Source organism: Chaetodon trifascialis, chromosome 23 (genome assembly GCF_039877785.1).
Source record: "Chaetodon trifascialis isolate fChaTrf1 chromosome 23, fChaTrf1.hap1, whole genome shotgun sequence".
NCBI lineage: Eukaryota > Metazoa > Chordata > Actinopteri > Chaetodontiformes > Chaetodontidae > Chaetodon > Chaetodon trifascialis.
Window position 1 is genome coordinate 12891655 of NC_092078.1, and position 9895 is coordinate 12901549.

At 42.0% G+C, this 9895-nt stretch overlaps 1 non-coding gene across 1 annotated transcript; it reads right to left on the reverse strand.

The window, feature by feature from the left end:
* Window positions 1–5499: 5499 nt before the first annotated feature.
* On the reverse strand, window positions 5500–5572 carry trnaa-ugc (transfer RNA alanine (anticodon UGC)). Its single transcript has one exon. It is a non-coding gene; the product is annotated as a tRNA-Ala (tRNA).
* Window positions 5573–9895: the final 4323 nt, after the last annotated feature.

The following is a 9895-nucleotide window of genomic DNA, read 5'->3' on the forward strand; positions in this document are numbered from 1 at the left end:
TCTCTTACCTCATTTTTTTGTTCATTTGTTGCTGCAGTAATCAGTGGAACAGCATGAAACAGTAGTACAAGCTGTTTGCATATGCACTCTTTTGTGCTTCCATAACTCAAATGAAACAGGGACTCACACACACAAAAAAGCTTCAATATGTGGTCAAAACCTCCACAGTGTACCTTTATCTTTCTGGCAGGTTAATGTTCTCTTCATTACATCTTTCATCTCAGGGTTTCAAAGTTTTATATTTCCACAAATCAAAGTCTTTTCATGTTTTAATTAGTATAGTAAGTAAGTGCAAAACATAATTAAAGCCCATTTGACAAAAAAATCATATTTATTCTAAAATCCTTCATGTTCATGTTTCATGTTGCAGATCTGCTTCTGTTTGGTCCCCACACAAAAGCTATAAATACATTTTAATGAGCATGTATGTTACAGTAAATAGGGCAAAGCACAGCCTCATGTAAACAGCACAAAAGAGCCTACTTACACTGTATGTAGTTTGTCTCTAGTGCACTTATGTGTGAGTCACGAGTAATGTTATTCATGTTTATATTAAACAAGACTAACACTTCATTAATTTTTGTTTTCACAAAATGACTGTGGGTGCAAATGATATGTACAGTACTGGACAGCGTTCTAACATATAGGCTCCAACATGTCAGACTGAGCATTATTATTACTGCAGACAGCCACACATATGCACAGTGAATCATTTAATCAGTGATCTATCGTGCAGTATAATCTGTGTAATCAACCACTGAATCAGCTGAATGTAATAATCAGTGTCTTTTATATAATGATAATCTCTTATCCTTTCAACACTGGCTGCTGTGTAATTATTCCAATGTGATGCTACACAGTCTGCCTGCGATGTAATTTCCTCTCTAAATGAGTGTGGAAGGCTTAAAACGCAGTCATTTTTCCTCTGGATATACTGCTGATTTTAAACGGTGTGCAGTCTTACGCTGTGTGTTTGAATGGAAAGGTTTGAGCTTATTGATATGATATATATCTGTAACGATACAGATGCATTTAATAGGTATAAGTCAAGTCAGCTAAAAAAAACACAGGAAGTGAAGGTCAATTTTAGAATTTCAGTTGTCATATTTTCAGGGAAAAGAAGGGAAACGAAACATTGAGGCCTAGTTTTGCTAAACTGAGCGCTCAATGCCAGGAACGAACTAACTAACACAAATTAACCACAAAGGTTGTAATGAATTGGCTCTCATGCACGTGCAACAGTATTTATAGTCTTTAGCCACGCTAGCAGCTCTGTGAAGCTGTACCTGACAATGGTGCTTTGAGCTAAATGCTAAATGCAATGACAGTGCATGGCGTTTACCATGTTTACCAATTTAGTTTAGCATGTTAGCATGCTAACCTTTGCTTATGAGCACCAAACACAAAGTAGGCTTACAGTTGAGGCTAATGGGAAAGTCATTATCCTTCATTCTAAGGTGTATCCTTAGGATGAACATCTCACAATAAAATGTTTTCAGCTCTGGGGAGAAAATTGGTCTTGGTATCAGACTGAGTACTGATGCTTAGTTTTACAGCTCTGAGTCCAGTACAGCCAATGCTTTCTTCTCCCTTGGACAATAAATGCTTTCACACTGAAAGACCTTGAACATTTTCAGCAAACTCTTGAAATGGGAATATTCCACATCTGCTCAGGCCCACATTGCAGCACAGCGATAAAGCGAACAGAGGCAACTCCAGCCAGAGTCAAAAGCTAGTGTGTACTGTAAAGGGTTTAAATCTCTCTGCTATCAGCCACCCACAGCAGTTTATCTCCCAGCACTGGGAACTGCTCTAACATGCATGTTTCTGCAATACAAAAATCAACCATGAAATCTACCACAGTGGCATAACTTGACTGTCATTCCTCCCTGAAATTTACATTTATTCTTACTGTAAAACATATAGACCCTCAGATGCTGCTATTGATGCCCAGTGCATCCACCCAGCTCACCCCTTTTCAATTACCAATCCCCCTTTTTTCCAGCTGGATGAGGGTCAAAACATGTTGTCAACAGCTTAGCACACAGCAGACCTGTCTTATCCTTTCAGAGGTCAGATCCTATCATGAAAAAACAACGACCCCAATCGCCTCTCATGCTAGAAATCTATGAGTAGACAGCTTATCAACTACCACACACACACACACACACACACACACACACACACACACACACACACACACACACACACACACACACACACACACTAGATAGTAGTATCTGATAAAGGCTAATGGAATAGTGTTACAAATAGTAGATATAGTAGAAATAAAAGAATATTAAGCGCAGAATAGGAGGAAGTATTCAACAAAAGTGTTCATCCATCAACATTTTCTGATCTGCCCAGTCTGTGGTCAGGCTTTGATTTGGTTTAGGCAGCTGAAACGAGTACAAAATCATGGTTTGGGTTAAAACAAGACAAGACTCATACAAGAGTCTGCGGCTCTGTGATGCTGCGCAGCGGTCCTTGAGCTCAAAGCTAATATCGGTTTTAGCTGGTACAATGTTTACGCTAACATTTGCGAATGAGCTCCACACATAATCTGACTAACAGACAGACAGATGGACTTTGCCAGACCATTTTACTGCAAGCATTTCAATGAACTTCTTTCTTTCCGTTCACCACGCTGTGTATACTATAAAACAAAGGTTAGAAGCTGCCATGCATTTCAAATGTTCGTTATCTTATAGGGTGTCTTTCCTTTATTTCTTGGAGTCAACAAAACAAACCTAAAATGAAAGAGTCCCTCATTTTGCTAAAGTACCTGTGGATTAGATGATCCATTAAGCAGCTGTAAACCTCAACTTAAACATTGTGTAAGCTGGTGGTTTAATTTGCTTCCTCTTCCTCTGCACCCCCACATTATCAATCCTGTTTTTTAGATTTATACGCTGCAGATCATGGAGTGTTTTTTTTTTTTTTTTTACACTAGTCATGTATTAATGTCACAGTGAGACGGGGAGCTTCACTTTGTACCGAGCACTTGTTTCTTCAATTAGATCTCAGCAGGGTGGAGGGGTACAATGTCATACTTGCCCCAGGCTCTCTCCTACTCTCTCTGCTTCTCCACGCAGCAAGAGTGGGTTAACAGGATTAAGGGGACATTTGCATTGGGTTGGGTGGAACGCTGAGTACGTTGGCAGTGACTCCATCATGGTATGTAGTCGGATAACGTTCAGAGAGCTCAATGCGTAGCGTATTTAGGTCAGATTTGAGAATTGCATACATTAACAGGCACAAAAATACACCCAGAGGATCTTAACAACTTAAGGAAATAGGTATTTTACAATGGATAGATAGATAGACCAGAGAAGAAGACCAACACTCTTTAACAGAGAGCTAAGGCGGCTCTATTGGGGGGTGTGCATCTTGATGTATGTTGATCTAAGACACTGAGTCTGTATCATAAGGGAGTTGATGTTAGCATAATCTACTTAATCTGATTGAGGGCAGCATCGTCTTCGCAGGCTCAATAATTGATAGCACCATCTGCTGTGGAATCAATCTACCAGAATGTCACATAAGGAATTAGGTTAGAGCAACACCGGGTAATTACATTTGACCCTTCTTTGCCATAAAAACGCTGATACTGGATGATTGTATTTGACACTTTTCTTTCATCCTAGCCACAGCAGGAGGAAGGTGCATGTAGGTCTTTGGGTTCGTGAGTGTGTCTGCTGTCAAGTCTGCCCTCCACGAAAATAATGATTCACCTCATTTGACTTGATTGTAAAATTCACTACATATTATTTCTTCTTTTGGTCTTTTTATCCACCACCTTCAACAGTTTTTCCATTACTTTTAGCTGTGTATGCCAACTGTTAGCTAATCATTTTAACCATGTTTACGCTACTTTTAACAAACCATTTATCCATTACTTTTAGCTATCTATGCTCACTGCTCATCCATTACGAACTTTCTCTCTGTTGGTTTGTAGTTGACTCAATATGTAGACTTTTTAAAAAAATCAAATTGCAATCCCTATTGAACCCCGCCCTGGAGTACAAGGACCACTGATTGACACTGCATTAGATAATTAGATTTAGCTGTATGTAAGTGACCAGCCATTACTGAATAACAGCATGTGTCTTACAAAGCACTTCTTGGTTGCTCTTTGAGGGATGAGGCTAATAATTATATCTCAGCTCACACTAAAGACATAGAGGCTAATTATAGCTGAAATGATCCCTTTAATTAGACAGGGTTGTGTAATAGGATATGGTGTATCTATGCGTAAGTCTGTGAACGTTTGTGTGTGTGTTTGCTGTCTGGATTGCGCTTGTGTATGTCTGTACAACATGTTAATAATTGATTGGCTAGCATTGTTTGAACATCTTTAATTCACATCACAGGGATGATAGCACACACATTTCTCCCCCATGATCGCACCAAAGACACGTTTGTGAACATGTGCTAATGTTTGACAGATTAAGACACTTATTAACGCTGAAAACATGCACAATGTGCTTTATGCGATGATACAAAAAGGCTTTGTTTGCTTTTCCAAGTATTGTGTTGCAACACCTCAGCGCGTGCACTGAGAGCAGGAGAAGCCTCTCGACGTGTATCTGTGTTTTTTGGAAGCATCAGTCATGTTACGTCCACGTCACATTGGAAAACGTGAAAGAACAATGTGACAGATTAATGCACTCTAAGAAAGCTGGGAGCATTTTTACCCATGACTGTATAGACACTTTTTTTTGGTTGCTCCTAATTATGTTACATCCAATACATGTGACATACCTGATACAGCCAGGGGGGATTTGTGGGAGTTCAAGGCAAAATGTAGCAAGTAAACAATCTCTGTGTTTCTGCGTTTAGTCTTCTCTGTATGGAGATGAAAAAAAAAGAAAATGATGTCACATTGTTACTGGTCTTACTGCAGAAACGCCGTCTCTTTTTCTTCATTTTATCTTGGCCCATGTGCTCTGTTTGCTCGTGGAAAGGACCTGCAGGCACAAATGAGAGGAGGGGATTGAAGGAGATGGACGCAGATAATGAGCCAAGTTTAAGATTAAATGATACACGAAACTTTTGCGTCTCATGTTATTGTGTTCATAACAGCACAGTTTATCTATTGAATACAAAAATCAGCCTGATGCAGGCAAAAGTGGATTTGTCTGTTTAGGCTCTTCCGAATGGATTCACCTTGGGGGGAGTGCACGGCTGTCACTTCGGTGAATGCTCCTACCTAAAGAACCCTTGAACAGAGCATGCAGTAATAGTCTTGTAATACGGTGTGACCTAAAGGAGGGCCTCACCCTCTCTGATAGGACTCCTGCTTTCCTCCTCTGCAGATAAGAGGACAATGTGGAATAAAAACTGACTTAATGCTCAGTCACCTTGGAAATAGTGAAAGATATTCTGCTCACGAACTGATTATTTGTGCAGGCCTTTGCGTATGAGTTGTGTTTGGTGACCCACAGGAAACTATAACTGACCTTGAATGTAGAGTAGAGTTTCATAGAAGACAAGAAGTGGAGATGCTGGGGATTGAACCCAGGACCCCATCCATGCAAAGCATATGCTCTACCACTGAGCTACAGCCCCCTCTCTTATGCAACAGCTCCCACCCAAGAAACGAGGCGAGATGGTCTCAATGGCGTCACCTTTTTGAGCAAGCTTAATGAAGCTCTCCCTTATTATATAATAATAATAATAAATCGTTTTCTCGACAACCCCTCTGCTGGCAGGTTATGTTTTCTGACATGAGGGTCTTTTTGAGGTTGTTTCTCCCTGCGTTCACCGTCATAATTGCACAGTCCATGTGGTGAGTGAAATCAGATGGAGGACAGCTCAGCCCGTTGAAGGCCACTGCAGCAAAAAGCGGAATACCTTGAACTCAACATTGCTGCTTGCAAGTAGTGCTACTCTTCTCATTAAGTCTTACTCATTCACTCTGGAGGCAGTGCAAACCTTTATGTCATGTCTGGTGTAGTATTAAGTGACCCAAAGGCGTGAGCACAGTAGCACAGGCTGTTTTTATATGCATTCTTCAGCTGTAAGTATTAGCTCATTATTCAGCATGTCGTGCACTTTAACCTGATAGTGGCAGGTTAATATTTCTTTCTATCTTGAGGAACCTGGACAAAAAATCTTTTCACATTTCAAATTCATGGATCGTTTGGGTGGAATGAAGCTAATCAAATGCTTTAACTTGAGCATTGATCCAAATCTCCAGGCTTACCTGGGCTAAATACAACAGTTAAGACCCACTGCCTGAATCCCTTCCATCTCCGTCCTCAATAAAACAGCAGAATCCATTGTTGGAGGATTAGAGGAAAAGGTTTTGGGCTGTTTGTTCCATTTCCTCCTCAGCAGAGGTGAGGAATGGGGGGTAAATCAGTTGGCAACCAGCCAGCTGCGATGCAAACACCAAGTAGTGAATATCACGCTGGGTGGGGATTGACCCCACACTCGCCTTGAAATCTGTTTTAGTCAAACATTCTCGGTGAAATGCTCTCATTCTGCACAGGATGATTTTGGGTGGTGCCTTAGATTAACGGTGATACAGTTAGAGGGAAGGAGGGAAAATGCACACAGATGCAGCAGGAGAGGTGCGATGGGAAACAGGGATGTGGGAGCGAGAGAGGTTTGACGGCGCAGGGAGAGAGAGGGAGCAGGGGAGACGGAAAACCAGAGTGCACTTTATCGTGGGTTTAATTAGGGAAATGAAAGCTGTTAACTGAATGAATGTTTTTGTGTGAGTCCATGTGGCTCTTCTACTCCTCGGGGCAGAAGTACCTCGCCTTTTGTGACCCCCCCCCCCCCCCCCCCCCCCCCCCCACACACACACACACACACACACTTACACAGGCTTTTACTGATTAAGTGGGAGAACAGAATTAAATTGTGTGACTGCTTGCATTAGTTACCCAGCACATAGATTGGTCACACATTTGTTAGATTTAATTCCAGGACGGACTTCATGACAAATATTTGCACCTTATTGAAGTCACTGCTCCCCTATCTGTCCTGATGTCCAAGGACAAGGTCAATGCCACGCGTGTCTGTGTGTGTGTGTGTGTGTGTGTGTGTGTGTGTGTGTGTGCATGTGCGTGTGCTTGCCTGGCCTACAGCTGATCAGTGATTCTGAACCATATAATTACATTTGCTGGAGGTGGTGGCTCGTCTGTCTCTCTCCATCTCTTTCCCCTGTCTGCTTTTTCTTTTCTGTCATCTTCTTCATCCATAACAATCCCTCCAGCTCAACCAGTGGTCCCCAGCCATTAGTCACACCCATACACACTTATGCTGACACACATGCACACATAGACACACACAAAACCTTTGGTCTAATGTCTTGGCTGACACACATGCTCAAACTTTGGGAATAAAATACAATAAAAAATGTGTACACACGCATACAAGCATGTACAGGCATACTTTACAACCAAAAAGACGCATTTGCAGACTTATGACAATGCATAGACAGGTATACACACACACACTCACACACACACACACACACACACACACACACACACACACACACACACACACACACACACACACACACACACACACACACACATTAACCAAAGAAGTGCAGGGTCACGAATTGCAGCTTCCTTACATCAGGGTCTGAATATTAATGTGCAGTGACAGATAAGCAGCCATGGCAATCCCTTTAAGGCCATACTGCTCTCTGGTTGGTGCATCTGGTTAATTTATGCCAATCTGTATGCCCAATTTATGCAAATGAGGTGTTTCAATTTGAACCAGTGTGTGTGGAATGGTTTGAAGGCTTCAATCAATCTGACTCTGTCTGTGCACCCCGCCTTGTCTTTGTGTCTGCTTATCAGAGCACTTCATTTACTGAGATCAGGTTGAAATCTGTTTTTCTGTGTGTTACGTTGCACCTTTCTGAGCACTTGCGTCACCTGTCCAAAAGGGGGCAGCCATTAAATTCAAAGAAGTTTGAGAAATTTCTCCCAAAGACAGTCGTATTACCTGAATCACAGAGTCAGCACCCTCCTCATTTGCTTCATCACAGATGCACTGCAGTCCGTCTGAACAGTAGCTGACCCAGACGTGGACCTGGACCTCCACACTGACACTGATGAATACACTCGCCACCTAGCAGTCATGGGTGAAGGCGCAGTGGGGTTTTCTAAAGCTCCCTCATCTCCAACGGCTGCTGCAACTGCCACTGATGAAGACATTCATTGTGATTCTGAGTGATGTTTAGTCGTTCAAAAGTCATTGGCCGCGTAAAGATGAGACACGCACAGTGTGAGCTTAATCAGGCTCGATTAGAGACGGCGCCGCTCACTTCTTTGCGCCATTTGGCTTTTCTTTATCAACACTCCCTCACCTCTGACCCCTGTCCTCCTCCTCCTTCCCCCCTCCTCGTCTACCAAATCCTTTAATCCAGGCTCCTCTGTGACCCCTCGCTTTTGTTTGGGAGTCGGGGTACATGTCTGCACCCCCGCCCTGTGAAATCGGCCAGTCAGCACTGCCAGCCGTCCTGCTGTCCTCCTTGGAGAAAGAGAGAGGGGGTGGCGAGGAGAGTGCTTTCAGTATTGCAGTTGTGCTTGCTCCACAATTAATATTCAAATTACAACACAGGCTTGAGGGTGTAGCTGATTGTTTCCCAAATAACTGTGTGTCACCACCACCTTAAATCACACTGATTTATATTTTAGAAGCACTGAAGAAGGAAATGTCAAGACGAATTAACAGCACATGGCAGAAAATAACCTCCCTGTGGATTATAAGTGTGGTTAAGGCCTGCAGACCATTGACCTCACATCTACTGTTTAATCATCTTTACTTTAGACGCTCCGCCCCCACATGATGTCAGATGAGTGGCAGGTGGATTAAGGAAGCCAGACCACAGGAGCAGTCAAACCAGCAGAGGGAACATACTGCATTACTTAAGTGGACATATTGAATGGGGAACAAATGAATAATGTTATTAGAACCCTGAAACTTCTGCCAAAATCTACCTCTACCACTACTTTTCTTTCATAATCTAGACACCAGACTCCTTTTTAACACCTCCTGCACATGGAGTCTTGTGAATGCGTTCCAATATTTCAGCAATATTCACAGGAAGGGTCATCCAATTCAGTGTGGGGAAACCTCGCGTAAAATATTTGATCAGACTCAGTGGTTGATCCTACCAGAATTAAGGGGATAAATCAAGCAGCTCTTTACATATTATAGCTGTTCCAATGGTGGATTTATGAGAAAGACGCCCAAGAAAATCTTCTTACTTTAAAAATCTGATGAAATATCAGACAATAGACATTTTTAGCACACTGTCATAATATAAAACAAAAAGTTTGAATAAGGACCTTAAAATGAATTAACAAGAGCACTCAGTGGGACATTCTGTAGTTAATACACAGTATGAGTGCAAAAAAGCTTGGCAGATATGTCCTCCTGCATGATATATCAGCTCTATTATATAATTCACTCTTCCTCTAATTAATCAGAATTATATATCCTGTGACCTAATTTGTCTAAAACCTGGTTTGTTTTTAATGAATCTCACTCTAAATAAGCTAATCTCGGTCTCCTCCAGGTTTTAGACTATAGTAATAACAGGTTTCACTTTAACTGTTACAGGCTTTTTTCCTCATTGTATGACAGGGCAGACAGTTCCATGACAAAATAGAAAAATAGAAGAAAAAATAGAAACATAATAATAAAAAAAACTATAATTACTCCCTGATCCCACTGCCTGTGGTCTCCACATGGAAGAACGTCAGTTTCCTCGAAGTTTGATGTTAGTCACTCCTGGAGTTTAGCAAGAAAATCGCACCTGTCGGCCGCGACGTCATCTTCTTACCTGTATCCCCTCGCGCTGCCTTTTCCGGAGGGCGGGGCGCGAGACGTTTCGCTTCTGCTCAGCCTGCGCTCGAGC